This window comes from Podarcis filfolensis (genome assembly GCF_964270895.1).
Source record: "Podarcis filfolensis genome assembly, chromosome: 17".
Taxonomy (NCBI): Eukaryota; Metazoa; Chordata; class Lepidosauria; order Squamata; family Lacertidae; genus Podarcis; species Podarcis filfolensis.
Genome location: NC_139621.1, coordinates 36,251,869 through 36,269,333, shown reverse-complemented (window position 1 = coordinate 36,269,333; position 17,465 = coordinate 36,251,869). Strand labels below are relative to the sequence as shown.

The 17,465-nt window shown below is 42.1% G+C and overlaps 1 long non-coding RNA gene across 2 annotated transcripts in view; it reads right to left on the bottom strand.

The window, feature by feature from the left end:
* The window catches only part of LOC310753022, a 225,682-nt gene extending 208,906 nt beyond the window's left edge, over window positions 1–16,776 (bottom strand). Inside the window, exons 1-3 of one of the 2 annotated variants that reach the window (XR_014543070.1) lie at window positions 16,564–16,774; window positions 8,809–12,227; window positions 7,477–7,970 (exon numbers count right to left, since the gene is read on the bottom strand). This is a non-coding gene — a long non-coding RNA (uncharacterized lncRNA). Of the gene's footprint in view, window positions 1–5,331; window positions 7,971–8,808; window positions 12,228–16,563 lie in introns of those variants that run through there. The other variant, XR_014543069.1, reaches the window with a different exon arrangement.
* Between the last annotated feature and the right edge of the window lie 689 nt (window positions 16,777–17,465).

Below are 17,465 nucleotides of genomic sequence, written 5' to 3'. Positions count from 1 at the left end.
TAAAGAACCATCACTCAGGCAGCATACAACATATGACATTATTGTTTAGTCGTGTCCGACTCTTCGTGACCCCGTGGACCAGAGCACACCAGGCACTCCTGTCCTCCACTGCCTCCCGCAGTTTGGTCAAACTCATGCTGGTAACTTCGAGAACACTGTCCCACCATCTCGTCCTCTGTCGTCCCCTTCTCCTTGTGCCCTCCATCTTTCCCAACATCAGGGTCTTTTCCAGGGAGTCTTCTCTTCTCATGAGGTGGCCAAAGTATTGGAGCCTCAGCTTCAGGATCTGTCCTTCCAGTGAGCACTCAGGGCTGATTTCCTTCAGAATGGATAGGTTTGATCTTCTTGCAGTCCGTGGGACTCAAGAGTCTCCTCCGGCACCATAATTCAAAAGCATCAATTCTTCGGCAATCAGCCTTCTTGATGGTCCAGCTCTCACTTCCATACATCACTACCGGGAAAACCATAGCTTTAACTATACGGACCTTTGTTGGCAAGGTGATGTCTCTACTTTTTAAGATGCTGTCTAGGTTTGCAGTACACACCTACATTATGAGGGCATTCCACCCACACCATACATTGAAAGCACACCCAATATATTTAAAGCACGTGACTCCCCACCCCCAGAAAATAATCCTGAGATCTGCCATTTACCCCTCACAGAGCAGCAGTTCCCAGCACCCTTGACAAACTACATTTCCCAGGATTCTTTTTGTTGGGGCATTTACTTTAAATTCACATTGGATGTGCTTTCAATGTTTGGTGTGGATCTCCTAGTGTCATTCGGTTTACCTAAGGACTTGCAAGCAGGATACACAAGCACACCGTTCTGTGCGCTCCGGGGGGGGGGGGCTGTTTTTCCAGCAAGTTGGCCTAAGTAGATCTTTAATTAATACAAATCCTTGGAAGGGAGTTAATTAAAGAAAGTTAATAATGGCTGCTGACAAATTGATCTATTTGGCTGAAGAGGAAAGTAGCAGTAGTTTACTATGTGGCTGGTTGGCTTTGTTTTGTTTTTTCTTGCCCAAGCCACAAACAATTTTGTCATTTAACAGCCCTGTGTCATTTGCTACTTGTGATCCCATAGGGAAATAGAGCAAACTTCCCTGTTTCTCAGACCAGGAAGGTTTGACATCCTCCTCCCAGCTCTTGGCAGCATGTAAGAACTGGGGGAAAGATCAGAAATTGGTCTGTTCTGCTCCCAGTAACAAATGACAGAGACAGGGAAGGCCAGCTCATATCTTCCTATTAATAAATTGTTCGAAGTGATCTATTTCTAGCTTGTGTGTCCAGCTTAGTTTTAATTTCCCTAGTGACAAAGCCATCAGTTCCCTGGGTGACTATACAACCTAGCACACACGTTTGACACGACCACGTTACAGGGAAGCCGATGGCACAGTGGTATCTCAGATTTCGAATGTAATCCATTCCGGAAGACCGTTCAAGTTCTAAAACCTTCAAAAACTGAGGCGCGGTTTCCCAGCCGACAGGACTCAACAGCCAACAGGATCTGCCTCAGTGGAAGCTGCCTCAGAAGTTCGACTTCCGAGATGCATTCGAAAACTGAAGCATTTACTTCTGGGTTTGCTGCATTCGACAACCAAAACATTCATCAACGGAGATGCTCAAAAACCAGGGTACCACTGTGTTTGTGGCTAGCGCTGAACCAAGCTACACATTTCACAGCCCCAAAGTTTAGCTGATTCAGCAAGCCTGCAGGTGATTCAGAGCCTTCACTTGACTTTGCAAACATTTACAAGACAAAAAAAAAATGTCATGGTGTGGCCAGGCAAAATGATCCCACTAAATGATTAAAATGAGCAGGGCATCAAATCTGTGAAACAAGAAGGGCCTGAAGCTGTGGTTGAAACCGTTATGTAACTGTGGTGTTTCAAAAGCAAAATAGCATACCTGGAGGCCAAGAGCTCAATGAATTTTTTTGAGGGGTAAATCCCATGCAGTTTATTATTATTATTATTATTATTATTATTATTATTATTATTATTATGCATAAAAGGAACCTGCAAAAAATGTTGCAGCACAGTTTGCTGCTGTTACCCCAGTCTCTCCACCACTCTATCCCACTTCCCAGTTTTTTTGTTACTCTCCCTTTCCAAGTCAGGCTATGTAGACATTTAAAGGGACAAGGGAGGCGCTGTGGTCCAAACCACTGAGCCTCTTGGGCTTCGCGATTGGAAGGTTGGAGGTTCAAATCCCCACAACAGGGTGAGCTCCCGTTGCTCTGTCCCAGCTCCTGCCAATCTAGCAGTTTGAAAGCACACCAGTGCAAGTAGATAAACAGGTACCACTCCGGCAGGAAGGTAAATGGCGTTTCCATGTGCTGCAGTTTCAGTCACGGTGTCCCATTGTGCCAGAAGCGGTTTAGTCATGCTGGTCACGACCCAGAAAGCTGTCTGTGGACAAATGCCGGCTCCCTCGGCCTGAAGTGAGATGAGCGCCATGACCCCATAGTTGCCTTTGACTGGATCCTTAACCTTTTTTTTTTTAACCTTTTTATGTAGACATTAGCAGCTTGAGATACAGCAAGGTTGTTTTGCCCCACTTATTTTTCAAGTTGCATTCTTATGCTGCAATAATTACCAGAGAGGGGACAGACTGCCTTCTCCCGATGAACATTACCCAATTTGTTTCCTTGTGCCCAGAGGCACCAAGTTCCACCCGACATGGAGAGGGGGACTCATCGCTTGTGCATGACATCACATGTGCGACACACACGTGTGACGTCACGTGCATTGGGAGGAGGCCATAAGCCCTGATGAGGCCTGATGCCAAGGGAAGGCTTGGCTGCACCCGGCCCCTCAAGACTGGGGTGGGGGCCCAGCCCCACTACTTTGTGGGGGCGCTGAGTAGAGTTGGCGCCTGCACCAGACCCCAATTAACTGAAACTGTCATCTGCACATGCATTGGCTTCTACACACATGCAATGTCTACCAGAACTGTATACACCTCAACTTAAACAAAGCTTCCATTTTTTAATATGATGGAAACTGGTTTGAAGGAAAGCACATCAAACCGGGGTACTTCTCAAGAAGCTTAGCTTCAAACACTAGGGGTGAGAGTGTGCTGGAGCCAGGGTAGACAGTAATATATACACAGCCTCAGTCAGTCACTGAACATAAAACACATTGGGCTATTCAGAGGGTTTGCCCCTTAGGGCTTTCCCCCCAGATTTCTGTACTTCTGCAAAGCTCCACAATCTCCAGAACCTGCTGCTACTTCCATCTCACTCATGCCTGGTGCCATTTTGCGTACATGTGCAGAGGGAATGATAAAACCAGGCTGTTCTGTCACATTGCAGTACAGTGGGAGATGCATCATCATGAAACATGCACGAGCAAATGGAGCAGAAACAAATGCAGCATATTGGATAGCTGGAAAAGAAATCTGGTTTCTCTTACTCCCAGGAGGAAAACATCTCTACTTTTTTAAAAACATTTAAGGAGCCGTAATCAGCAGCATTTGACATTGTGGAAAATCAGTAAAATCTATAAAAGAGGAGGTGGTAAGTGACAATTTTGGCACTCTGATAGAGGAGGTTTCCATCGTATGTGGTGAGAAATAGTAGTAAACACTCTTGGCAAAATATTTTGCTCAGAGTCACTCCTCTATATTTTGGATGTTGCTCAAAGCAGCTAGAGCAACATTACCCAAGGCACTGGAAGGTAGAAATGCTAAGAAAAGAAGAGAAGAGAAGAGAAGAGAAGAAAAAAGAAAAGAAAAGAAAAGAAAAGAAAAGAAAACTGACTGGCTTAACAAAGTTTGGCATCTCTGTAATCTAAGTAAGGAGAAAGTCTGTTAAAAATGAGTTATCAATTATCAAATAACCTGTAAATGTAGAGGTCCCTTTCACAGTATATTTTATGAGACTTTCAGAATGGTTTCCAATGCAGACAATGGACATATGAATTTTGTGTGATTATCTTCCAATATGATATGGTTTACTATAATTTATGTTACTGATTGTTCTTCATTTGTAAAGTTTGCATTCTGATAACACCAATGTGATCTGCAACACAATTGTTGCAGTACATCTTCCCATCCCAAGAGATGTGTTTCTGTTCAAGACAGAAGGCAGGCAGCCTGTTTGCCTCCTGTCATCAGTAAACATCCAGAACAACAGTGGCTGGATCTAGACACATCAATAAAACATTTCAGGGAAACATGTTCTAAACCTCATTACAGGAAATCATGCGCCAAAAGATGGAACTCTACAGTGCCATCTGGTGTCACAGTGTTATAACATGTTTAAAACCCTTTTTTCTGATGTGAAGGTACAGTGGCACCTCGGGTTACATACACTTCAGGTTACAGACTCCGCTAACCCAGAAATAGTGCTTCAGGTTAAGAACTTTGCTTCAGGATGAGAACAGAAATCGTGCTCCAGCGGCGCGGCAGCAGCAGGAGGCCCGATTAGCTAAAGTGGTGCTTCAGGTTAAGAACAGTTTCAGGTTAAGAATGGACTTCTGGAACGAATTAAGTACTTAACCCGAGGTACCACTGTAAAGGTAAAGGAACCCCTGACCATTAGGTCCAGTCGTGACCGACTCTGGGGTTGCGGCGCTCATCTCGCTTTACTGGCCGAGGGAGCCGGCATACAGCTTCCAGGTCATGTGGCCAGCATGACTAAGCCGCTTCTGGTGAACCAGAGCTGTGCACGGAAATGCCGTTTACCTTCCCGCCGGAGCGGTATCTATTTATCTACTTGCACTTTGAGGTACTTTCGAACTGCTAGGTTGGCAGGAGCAGGGACCGAGCAATGGGAGCTCACCCCATCGTGGGGATTCGAACCGCCGACCTTCTGATCAGCAAGTCCTAGGCTCTGTGGTTTAACCCACAGCACCACCCGCGTCCCTGATGTGGCTGAGTTCAAAGTCAGGCTCAAGCAATTATGAGGGTGCTGAGGGTAGGCCAGCCTTTGTATGTTGTCCTTGAGTAAGATCCACTCATCACCTGGGGTTCCATAACTCACCTAATAATAATAAACCGGAAGTCCTATGAGAAAAAGTTCCAAAACCATAAAAAGTAGTTTAGGTTTTGGATAAAAAGAAAAATGAAAGGCTTCGTAATTCACTGTGCACATGGATATGGAACAACGACCAACCTATTTCAGTGGGTTTCAATCTTTTCTATGAAATGTAATCTCTTTTCTCTCTTTCTTTTTTGAAAATATTTTTTATTAATTTTCAGTTACAAAAATCCAATATATGCCGCATTGTATCAATACCAAATTACCACTCCAATTCCAGTATCAATCAATTAAAAAGCCAATTACACATTTTAGATGCTAGATTTCAAGGTAAGATAATTTCATTTAATTCTCCTTCCAGAGTCTTATTTAATCTAATTACATTTCAATCTCCATCATAATCCCTTATACAACAGCTACGTTTTTAACTTCCATTCGTATTAACACATTTAATAATTTGTATTCCTGCAAGCAAAGTTCTATGTCCTTTATTGTTCCTGTATGTGATATTTTATATTTGTGTTTATTTATTTTGTCCATATTGTTTCTTTTTGTCCTCATAAAACATTATATCTTCATTCTTCCTGGTTTCCATCATGCCCTGCGCAGCACTGGTGTTTCCACTATCTCTGTTTCTGGAGAGTGAGGCTCTAATTACAACTGAGTCATTGTTCCACGCTTTTTTGAGTCTAGGAAATGGGTAATCTGGCACCCTGCCAAAGCCTTGGAGAGTCTCCAGCTTCTGCATATCCAACCACATCCAAATAATGATCTGGCATCCCACCAAAGACTTGGCACATCTTCAAAGTCTTCTCCGCTAAAGCAGCGATACAGTGAAAATTAACTCTGTTCAATTGTTTAAAATCCATTTCAATTTTCACACACAGTTCTATTCTGCATTGCAATTCATAACTATATCCCCATTCTCTTTTATTTTCTCTTGCCATTTATTAAAACTTTTTAGCATTCGGGGGGGGGGGGTTGTCAAGTTATTTATGTAACAAACAAGATATATATAAAAAGGAAGCTGAAGTCTCCCCCTGCCCCACGTACCATCTTTTCAATCAAAGGAAGTCTTCTTTCCAGTTCAAATCTTTACACCTTTGTAGCTGTTTCAATTTGGCAGTTTTTGATCTTGTCCCATCATTACCAGCATGCTTCTGTACATTAATCCTAATTAAACTCTTAATGAACAGAAGAACCGCTGCTTCTTAATAGCAGCATTGGAGGGTTACTGACGGACAAAGTGCTTTTGCACTCAGCGCCTCCCTGCCTCTCGGATTTCATGTCAGAGCAAAAGCCAGGTACTGAGACGATCTGTGAGTGTAGCTTTCCCCCCCCCCTGCTCCTCAATCATCTTTGTTTGTTCCTTCACCTACGATCTCCCGTTGTCTTGGGAGCTGCGCCATTAAGGCTACCAAAACCGGAAGCCCTATGAGATATAATCTCAATGTGAATATCATTGCAGCCATGCAGCCCAGTGCTTACTCCAAAGTCAGTCCTGTTTTCTTCCAACAGGATTCAGTAGAATTTACTTCCGGCAAGCATGCTTCATATTGCAGCCATGTAATATATATTAGTTTTTCAAATTATAACAAATTGATCCTAATTATTAAGATTTAATACAATTTAAAAAATAATAATTAGGTTTCCCACTCCTGTTACAAACATATGTCCGTTGCTTCCTGATGATGCCACTTCATTCTTCTTCTTTAATCACCTGCTCATCCTTCTATTAATTTTAATCCATTTTCAAAGCTGATCTTTCTTGTTCCCTTGCAATCAGCACCTTTGTTGTTTCACAAATATATAAATATCCATTTCTTGCATGCAGTCCTTCCAGCACTCTGTTCCCAGACCTGGAGTGTAGAGATAATTTATTGCCACCGTCCTTTGTCCATTCACATGCCACTCCTTTGAAAACATTCCTTCCATTGTTCAAGGACTTGCTGGGCTATAAATAACTCCCCGACAAGATGCCTGCTCCGCCATTTATCTCCGCCATTAAAATTCTGGGGATTATTTTCCTCAGCCCGCAGTTAAAAAACAAAGTCACATATATAAACTCCTGCCAGATGTAATTAGCAGTCCTTCACCATGCCAAATTCCTCTCTCCTCCACTCCTGGCCCAGTCCAAATATGATTTGAATTGCGTCCATTCAACCTCAGTCAAAAGGGGAGGGTATGGAAAATCCTTGCAGCAGCCGGAACTGAAGGGGGAGACAAGGTAATGTTTGCAATTTCGTGATTTCCAAATGGTCTCTTTTTTTCCCCCTTGACCTCCCCTGCAAAATGAAAGAATTGTGTGCAGTCATTATGATGTTATTCTGTCTGATACTGAGGAAAAGAAAGGGGAGCCACTGATTTATGCTCTACAAAGGGTTTTACAATGTTTTTTTTCCATATTGCAGCCTTAAACATCTAAAACGGGGTTTCCCAAACTTGGGTCTCCAGCTGTTTTTGGGACTACAAGCCCCATCATCCATGACCTGCTATCCAAACCATTGGAGAGCTACAGTGCCTGTTGAGGTATGTTTTATTTCAGTTGGGGCAGATGAAAGTGTCTTTAGGTGCACCTTAGCATTTATTCTCCCTGCGCTCTTCCCAGTTAGCATTCCTTCTCATGACCTGTCTGTCTGTCTCCAGGCACTGTGGTTGCCTGCAAAGGATTCCCACATGGCAGGGTTAATGTTGCCAGTCTTCATGTCACATTTGCAGACATCTTTATGATGCATAGTTGGTCTGCCAACAGGCCTGGTGCCTGAATACAGCTCCCTGTGGAGCACGTCCTTAGGGGTTCTGCCATCTTCTATTCTGTGTACATGATCAAGCCAGAGTAGACATCACTGAGACAGGAGTGTGGACATGCTGGGAACGTGGACTTGGAAGAGCACATCTTTGTCTGAGACTCTATCCTGCAATGTGATGCCCAAAGTCTTCCTTACATCCACCAGACGCGACATCTCAATGCCTTCCATATGCACTGTGTCAGGAAAGAAGAACAAAAGACCCTGAATTAAAGAGGAGTGTACCATTGTAACGTAAGACAGAATAGCCGCAGACCTAAATGCAATTACTAGTATTGACATTTACATACATATCAGATGGCTAAGGGCTTCCTTATGATTCTTCTAAAAAAAATTATTCTAAAATTCTTCTGACAGAAGGTACTGTACTTTTCCATCTATAAGATGCCCCCTTGTATAAGATGCCCCCTATTTGGGGGGACTCAAATTTAAGAAAATGGGGTGTGGAGATGCCTCAGAGTTGTTGAGCTTTTTTGAGGGGGATTGACCAGAGTTTTACAGCTTTTGGGGGGCAAATTGCCAAAAATTGCCCACTTGCCACAGCAATAGCGAATCGCAAACAGACCCTTCCCAAGCAAAAAAATATCTTACGCACATCCCAGAACAGCAGCCACCAATCATGGCAGCGACAGCCTGTCCGCAGCAGTGTTTGCTGCAGAAACCAATCACCAACCCAATTAGAGAAGCGGCAGCCAATCCAAAGCAGCCCTTCTAGCAGCCAACAATTGTCGATGACAAGCTCTTGCTCGAAGCTGCAGCCAGTCACCTGTCCATCCCATTCACTATCCATGTATAAGACGAGGCACATTTTTGAACATAATTTTAGAGTAAAAAAACCTCGTCTTACACATGGAAAAGTACGGTATATATTTTATGCTTTGGATCCAGGACATTTCCAGTAGAATTATTGCTTTCTTCATTTTCACATGCATTCTGTGCTGTAATTATTAGAAAGCACAAATTTAGTTACCGCAGCAAGGACTAGTTTGATTGACTGGAGTATTAATTTCTTACCTCTCAGCTGTTCCTGATTCCTTTCAATCTAGATGAAAACACCTGGGCTGTTAAAATTCCTGTAGACAAATCTACCTCTTGGCTTCATAAGACAGTTGGATTGATTTCATGGATTGTCTTCAATATTTTAAAATATTCCCTCTCAAGTATTCATTAGATGCTGTGGCAGGTGGTGTTGACTGGAGCTGGCAGGAAGGAGGACAGTGCAGAGATCAGTTAGTTAAAGGCAGGTGGGACCTGGACAGTGGAGGAACCAGAAGCGTCACAAAGGGGGGAAGCAGTGGGGCAAGAGGAAGTATGGATAAGCTCTGTAGAAAGACAGCAAAGCTGGGGGGTGATTAGTGTGGTTAATGGAGAAAAGAAAACAAGGCTCAGATAGAGGACAAATACTGGAGGCTAAGAGAAGGCTGATGATGGGTCTCAGCTGTCTAGAACATACACCAGAAGAACAGAGAGAGTGATGATTTTAGCATGGCTGATGCCAAGGTAGAGATTGGGCTCTTGTGGGGGATTGACTTTTTGGGTGGTCTGTTTCATCCTTGGGCATCCCCACCAGGCTCGCCTGATAAGGTGAAGAGTAGCCACTGGATGAGATTTTATCTTTAAAGAATGGGCATATTACAGCTCCTTTAAAATTGGGAAATTCCTTTTCAACCTGCAAGAAGACATCGCAATGAACAAGTAACTTTAAACATTGATATTTTCAGTTATTGGTTTGAGAAGAAAACTATAGATACAAAGAAAAGGAAACAAAGTACCTGTGTTTTGGGGGGCAGGGAGACATCTTCAAGACCTACCAGAGATGCTCTTCTTTGATGCTTCATACATCACTTTTCCTGCAAGAGTGCAACTTATGCTAGACCTCTGGTTACGAAATTGTTACTTGATCCTACAGATATCTTTGTAGTTATTTGAGCTCTCTCTTTGAAGAATGGGCAGATTACAATTCTGTTTAATGCAGAACATCCCCTTTCCAATCTGCAGAGAAGTTACTAAATTGTCAAACAAGTATGTACATGTCATAGATTTCTCCAGTGATTGGTCAGCCAGTAAGGAAAAATGACCAATACAAGTTATCTCTCTTAGACCTACCTGCATGCTGGCAATGCCTATCTGTAATGTTTCTGCTTCTCTTCTTAAAGCAGTGCAGCACCTTTCATTTCTTCTGTCACATATTAGTTCTTATTAGTTTCTTTCTTCCTTGATCCTACTGAAAAAAAGGCTTTTCCTTAAGCTTTTCAACTCTTTTTTTGAGAATAGACAAATTATAGATCTTTTTCAGTTGGAATGCCCATTTCAAATCTGCAAAAAAGCCACTGGATGGTCAAATAAACATTTTCACATTGTCAGTTTTTCCGGTGATTGAACAGGTCAGCCAGCAAACAAAAGGATACGTATTTGCAGTAGCCCCTTTGGACTTACCTGCATGGCGGTAACACTTACCTGAGAACTTTTGTGCTTCTCAAGGCAGGGTAACACATTCAGTTTCTTACATCACATCAGTTTATTTAAACTTAGTTTCTTTCCTGTGGTTTTTTTTTTAAGGATTCTTTTTGCTTTCCAATGCTCTTTCAAGGATAGATTACAGTTCCTTTTATTTGAGAAGATCCCTTTCAAATTGTCATAGAAATTACCAAATGATCAAATAAATGTTCGTCTGTTTGTAGCTGTCTCCAGTGATTAGGTTGTATAGACAGAGAAAGAAAAATCAGCCAAGAAGTTGCTTTCTTTTCCATTTAGGATGTACCCCTTAAAGACTTACCATGCCAATGATGTTCACTTCTCTGTTCTTGATGCATGTTATTATATTCCTTACCTCATATCATATAATTTTGTTCATTTCTTATGGATCTGTTGCTTTCTTAAGCTTGCCATAAACCAGATTCCATAGCTTTCCAAGACAAATCATCAAAGGTCTTTATTGCTGCCAGTTTTACAGTAGTTTTCTACCCTGCATATATACGTACATGTTAATAGGCCAGGGTATTATCTTCCCTGGGGAATTATCCGCATCAGCATCTCTGAATCAATTCCTACGAAAGTTCTCAAAGCAATTTCACAGCATAACAAAAACATATAGAAAAATAGTTAAAACAATTGTATATAGAAAAACAATTTCAAGTCCAATACAGATACCAACTAGGATTTATTTATTTTTAAGTATTATTTCCCCCTTTGTAAGCAAGCCCTGACAAAGTAATATTTAGGAAGCCAGGCAAATAAATGAACTGATATGGTGTGGTGTTTGGAGACTCAATTGCTCACCTCGTGCTCTGGAGTGCTTCTTCTCAGTGCCCTTCAGAATATGCCATTTCTTGCGCTAGAACTAAAAGATGTTTCTTACCTCTTGGATGGAAGTCCTGCTCTTGTTTGGTGAATTTAAAAAGAAGCCCAACTTAATTTATTATCCCATATATTATTGAAATCATTCAACCTCCACCCATTCATTGGTGGGGCATACAAACAGTAGTAGCTCTGTTCAAAGCTTGACCAGTCTTCTCTCTGAGTGTCCCTGATACAAGACAAATAAACAAGAAATCAGGAGTCTTAAAGAGGCATGTTGAGGTTTTAAGCTGTTGTATCTTACGGATTTTTGCTCCTTGGGCTCATTTTCTTTTGTTTCCTCCCACTTTCTTTCTCCAAACTTTCCCTCCATTGAATTTACATTTCTTGCATTATTCCACGCCTCTAGTTACAAAATTGTTTCTTGATCCTTCAGATATCTTTGTGGTGGTGTCTTTGAAGAACGGGCAGATTACACTTCTGTTTAATGCAGAAAATCCCCTTTCCACTCTGCAGAGAAGTTACTAAATGGTCAGATAAGAATGTACATGTCATAGATTTCTCCAGTGATTGGTCAGCCAGTAAGGAAAAATGACCAATACAAGTTACCTCTCTTAGACCTACCTGCATGCTGGCAATGCCCATCTGTGATGTTTTCTGCTTCTCTTCTTAAAGCAGTGCAGCACCTTTCATTTCTTCTGTCACATATTAGATCTTATTAGTTGCTTTCCTGCTTGATCCTACTGAAAACTATGCTTTTCCTTAAGCTTTTAACCTCTTTTTTCAAGAATAGACAAATTATAGATCTTTTTCAACTGGAAGGTCCATTTCCAATCTGCAAAAAATCCACTGGATGAGCAAATAAACATTTTCACATTGTCAGTTTCTCTGGTGGTTGAACAGGTCAGCCAGCAAACAAAAGGATACGTATTTGCAATAGCCCCTTTGGACTTACCTGCATGGCGGTAACACTTACCTGAGGACTTTTATTCTCAAGACAGGGCAACACGTTGAGTTTCTTACATCACATCAGATTATTTAAACATAGTCTCTTTCCTGTGTTTGTTTTATTTTTTAAGGATGACTTTTTGCTTTCCATCACTCCTTCAAGGATAAATTACAGTTCCTTTTCCAATCTGCATAGAAATTACCAAATTTCCAAGACTAATCCTCAAAGGTCTGTATTGCTGCCAGTTTTGCTTAGTTTTCCACCCTGTATATATACGTATATGTTTGTAGGCCATGGTATTATCTTCCCTGGGGAATTATCCGCATCAGCATCTCTGAATCAATTCCTACGAAAGTTCTCAAAGCAATTTCACAGCATAACAAAAACATATAGAAAAACAGTTAAAACAATTGTATATAGAAAAACAATTTCAAATCCAACACAGATACCGAGTATGATTTATTTATTTTTAAGTATTATTTCCCCCTTTGTAAACCCTGGCCGTGGCACACGGGGTGGGGTGGGGGGCCTTCCTGCCAGTAGACGGGACCCTTTTATTGATCTTATTTGCTGCCTGCACAGCACTGCTAGAGGTGCCTCTCACTCTACACCTACGCATGTGGGGAGGAGAGGTATCAACATGCTCAGTTACCATAGCAGGAGACATGATAGTGTAAGCAGCATGTGAGGACAGGCAATTACCAGCTACTCGACGACGTAACACTGTGGAAGCAAGCTGAATTCTAAAGTTGGGTAACTACACTAAAGTCTAACAGACCAAAACCCCAAGGTGGTTGTCACCAATGGAGGCAAAGGCACTTAAAAAGTCCAATATGGAGGCCAAATGGCCGAAATATTGGGAAATACTGGAACAAGAAGGAGATAAATTGAAATTGCAGAGTTTTGAGAAATTAAAAGATAAGGTGCGAGATTGGCTGCACTATTTTCAAATAAGAGAAGCCTATAACATGGATAAAAAAATAGGTTTCCAGGTGGAAAAATCAAAATTGGAAACTGAGTTGTTAGAACCCAAAACTAAAATACTTTCAAGAATGTATAACTTGCTGCTAAAATGGAATACGCAGGATGAAACAGTTAAATCTGCTATGATTAAATGGGCACAAGATGTTGGTCATAACATCATGTTTGCTGACTGGGAACGGTTGTGGACCACAGGTATGAAATTTACGGCATGTAATGCCCTAAGAGAGAATATTATGAAAATGATATACAGGTGGTACATGACACCAGTCAAGCTTGCAAAAATCTACCATTTGCCTGACAATAAATGTTGGAAGTGTAAAGAAAGTGAAGGAACATTCTTTCACCTTTGGTGGACATGCCCAAAGATTAAGGCTTTCTGGGAGATGATATATAACGAAATGAAAAAAATCTTTAGATATACATTCCTTAAGAAGCCAGAGGCCTTTCTCTTGGGCATGGTGGGCCAATTGGTGCCAAAGAAAGATAGAAATTTCTTTATGTACGCAACAACAGCAGCAAGAATTCTCATCGCAAAGTATTGGAAGACACAAGAGCTACCCACCCTGGAAGAATGGCAGATGAAGCTGATAGACTATATGGAATTGGCGGAAATGACTGACAGAATCCGAGACCTGGGAGAAGAGTTGGTGGAAGAAGACTGGAAGAAATTCAAAGACTATCTTCAGAAATATTATAAAATTAATGAGTGTTAAAATTGTGCTTGGATGGGTAATAAGTGGTAATTAGTGATAAAAGTTATTAAGATTATGCAAAAAAGGTATTGATAATTGGTTGAAAAATAGGGATATAGTATATGTTATGGTACAAAGTTTAAACATTTGATAAAGGGTAAGAATTTGCTGAATTAAATATTTGAATGGGAATACAAAAAGGGGAAGGTGCGAGGAGGTCAAGAACATAAGCATATGAAATTGAGGTTATTGGAAAAATGGAATGGTTTTATTTTTTCTTTGTTTAAATGTAAATTTTCTTAATTAGTTGTGTTTTTCTTTCTGTATTTTTTTTTCTCTTTTGTGTGTTTCTTTTTTCTGTAATTTATGGTTTTTTATTCTGCGAATTTCTATTTTTCTTTTTTGTAAAACTTTAATAAAAATCTTATAAAAAAAAAAAAGTCTAACAGACCAAACCAGCAACCAACTGCGCACTTGCCACTAAAAGAGATACTGAAAAGCAAGCAAAATTATATTTATATGCAACAGTAGCTGCAAGGCTATTGATTGTGAAAAATTGGAAAAGTGGTATTATACCGACAAAAACAGAGTGGCTTGCCAAATGATTGGAGTATTACAATATATCCAAAACAATGGGAGAAATTGGAAGGATCTCAAAAGAGAAGATAGACTGGGACTGGAAGGTGTTTAAAGGATACTTGCAAAACCATATTGAAAAATCAGAACTCCTATTAGAATAAACAAGTTCCGTTTTAAATACTGAAATACTAAATAAGATGGATAACAATGTGCAATAGAAAAAGAAGCAGAAAACTGGGTTAAAGGTGTGTGAAAGAAAGTAATAGAAGTGGAAAGAAATTGCAATTGAGTAGATTGGAAGTCTAACCCAAAGGTGGGGTGAGGGGTGAGGGGTGGTGATGGGAAAAGAAAATATCTGTGGGATTGAGTGTAGGTATGTTTGAGCATTTTTAAGGATTGTATGAAATGTATGCTTGTATGCTTGTATATTTGTAATATGTGTGTATTAATGCTGAGTTGTTTTAATAATAAAAACTTTTCAAAAAAAAAGATAAAATAAAAGTAGGCACTGCAAAAAAGAAAGAAAAGAAAGCAAAATAATATGTTAGATTCCCGCAAACTCGACGCTTGAAGCCAAAACTGCGCCACCCAAGCCGTGTGCTGGTGGCCAGAACCGTAGGCCACCAAGAAGCAGCCCATGCAATGCAATTGGTCAAGAATGAAAGGAGTGGTTAATATATCCTAATAACAGCAAGCAGACTTAACATGGACACTGGTACCAGAGCCTGCAATAAACCCAGATGCCAACTTTGCTGCCACATACACCCGGACAACACCATCACTGGACCCAACAACATCAAACATACCATCTCAGGCCTATTTAATTGCTCATCTTCTAACATTGTGTATGCCATCAAATGCCAGCAGTGCCCTTCAGCTCTCTATATTGGGCAAACAGGCCAACCCTACACCAAAGGATAAATGGACATAAATCTGACATAAGGAATCATAAGACAAAGAAACCAGTGGGAGAACACTTCAGTCTCCCAGGACATTCAATACAGGATCTCAAAGCAGCTGTCTTATTACAAAATTTCAGAATTTCAGAAACAGACTTGAAAGAGAAGTTGCGGAATTACAACTTATCACTAAACTCAAAACTATGGAGAGACCTAGTCTTAATAGAGATATTGGATTCTTGTCTCATTACATATGCTAATCATCTGCATACTATCCCTTGCTTTTTCCTGTAGGACTAATTAAAGTCATTAACAGTTGTCAACAGGTTTACCATCACCCATCTCCTACTACCTTCCTGAGAAAAACCCCACCCCACCCTCCCACTATATATAAGGGTCTGGTGACTTCTGTTTCAGTGTATCTGAAGAAGTGTGCATGCACACGAAAGCTTATACCCAGAACAAACTTAGTTGGTCTCCAAGGTGCTTTTTGGTCTCTAAGGACGCGGGTGGCGGCGTGGGTTAAACCACAGAGCCTAGGACTTGCCGATCAGAAGGTCGGCAGTTCGAATCCCCATGACGGGGTGAGCTCCCATTGCTCGGTCCCTGCTCCTGTCAACCTAGTAGTTCGAAAGCACATCAAAGTGCAAGTAGATAAATAGGTACCGCTCTGGTGGGAAGATAAATGGCGTTTCCATGCGCTGCCCTGGTTCACCAGAAGCGGCTTAGTCATGCTGGCCACATGAGCTGGAAGCTGTCTGCGGACAAATGCCGGCTCCCTCGGCCAATAAAGCGAGATGAGCGCCACACCCCAGAGTCGGTCACAACTGGACCTAATGGTCAGGGGTCCCTTTACCTGTTAAGGTGCTACTGGACATTTTAACTTTTTTTTAATATATCCTAATAATTAAGAGACAGCAACCAGCGACCTACTAAGTAAGTGCAAAATCAGCAGCAAGAACTGCACCCCCAAGGCCAAATGGCAACAGTAGAAACAGTAGGCCAAGGGCGGGAGGGAAAGGACTGTATGGGTGCTGGGAGGAGACCCCAGCAGACCCTCCAGATCCCAGAAAACCAGCCCCACAAGCGGCGCCAGTCACGGAAGGCCTGAGTAGGCCCAGAAGTAGGCTGCATGGCCCCAATTCCCACCTGATGGTGGGGGGGTGGTGGCTGCAGGCGCAGGAGGCCTGAAGCCGGGGGGGGGGGTGGAAGAAAAAGGCCACCCCATCCTCGCCGCCCCAAGTGAGCCTGGGCTGAGTCGCATTGGCCCCTTATGCTGGCCCTCGCCCCACCCCCAGCCGGCTGCCCATAGGCCTGCTGAGATGGGGGCAGGGCGATGGCCTCCCTGAAACAAAGATGGGGGGCTCACCTGTCCCAGGAGCCCACACGGTGTCGCAAGGGAGGGGGTGAGTGGAAATTGTTTTCTCCCATTTTGTTTTCCCAAACTTTTCCTCCATTGAAGCAGCATCCATCTGCTCCTATGAGATCCTTCCTCATCCACTGAAACTGCCCACTGAGCTTGACCCATCACCAAGAGAACAATGAGTGCATCATAGTAGAAGTTACATCACAATCACCCACAAATGGGATTAGTGGGAGGCCAGCTGCCATCCCCTTTGACAGATGGAGCTGGCTGGCATCTCTTACAACCTTTTGATACCAGTTCAGTCTTGGGAAATGTAATTTTGTGAGGGTGGTGAAGACTAGGGCTTTTTCCCCCAGCTGGAACTCACTGGAACTGAGTTCCGGCACCTCTTAAGCGTTGCTATAGGAACGGTGCTTGTAGCTGTGCTACCAAAAGTTCAACAACTTTGGCACTCCTAGGGTTGTCCGTCCCAAAAAGGTGAAAGTTCCTGCAACTATTTTTCTAGGAAAAAAGCACTGGTGAAGACTTATCTGTTAAGACCATTAGGTCACACACACATCAGAACCACAGCTCCCAAGATTCCATACAGAGAGAGAACCATGTGAAGCCTATAGGATGAGATGAGAACCTTGAGCCCACAGCCTGTGTGATGTAATCCACTGAGAGCAGTCAAGGACAACATTCCTTGTTTTCCTAGAGTGGACATGCAAGGGAATGTTTGGTCCAACCAGTCGAAACTTCCTGTTACACCTGGCTGGAGCATCCTTCCTTGCATGTGACTAGTGGGTGGGCATGACCTTTCCAGACCTGGTAAAAGGACAAGGCATGCTGCCACTCTCTCTCTCTCTCTTTGACCTCCTCCTTCGTTTGACCAGCTTTTAGCTAGGGCTGCTCTGCTAGCTCTC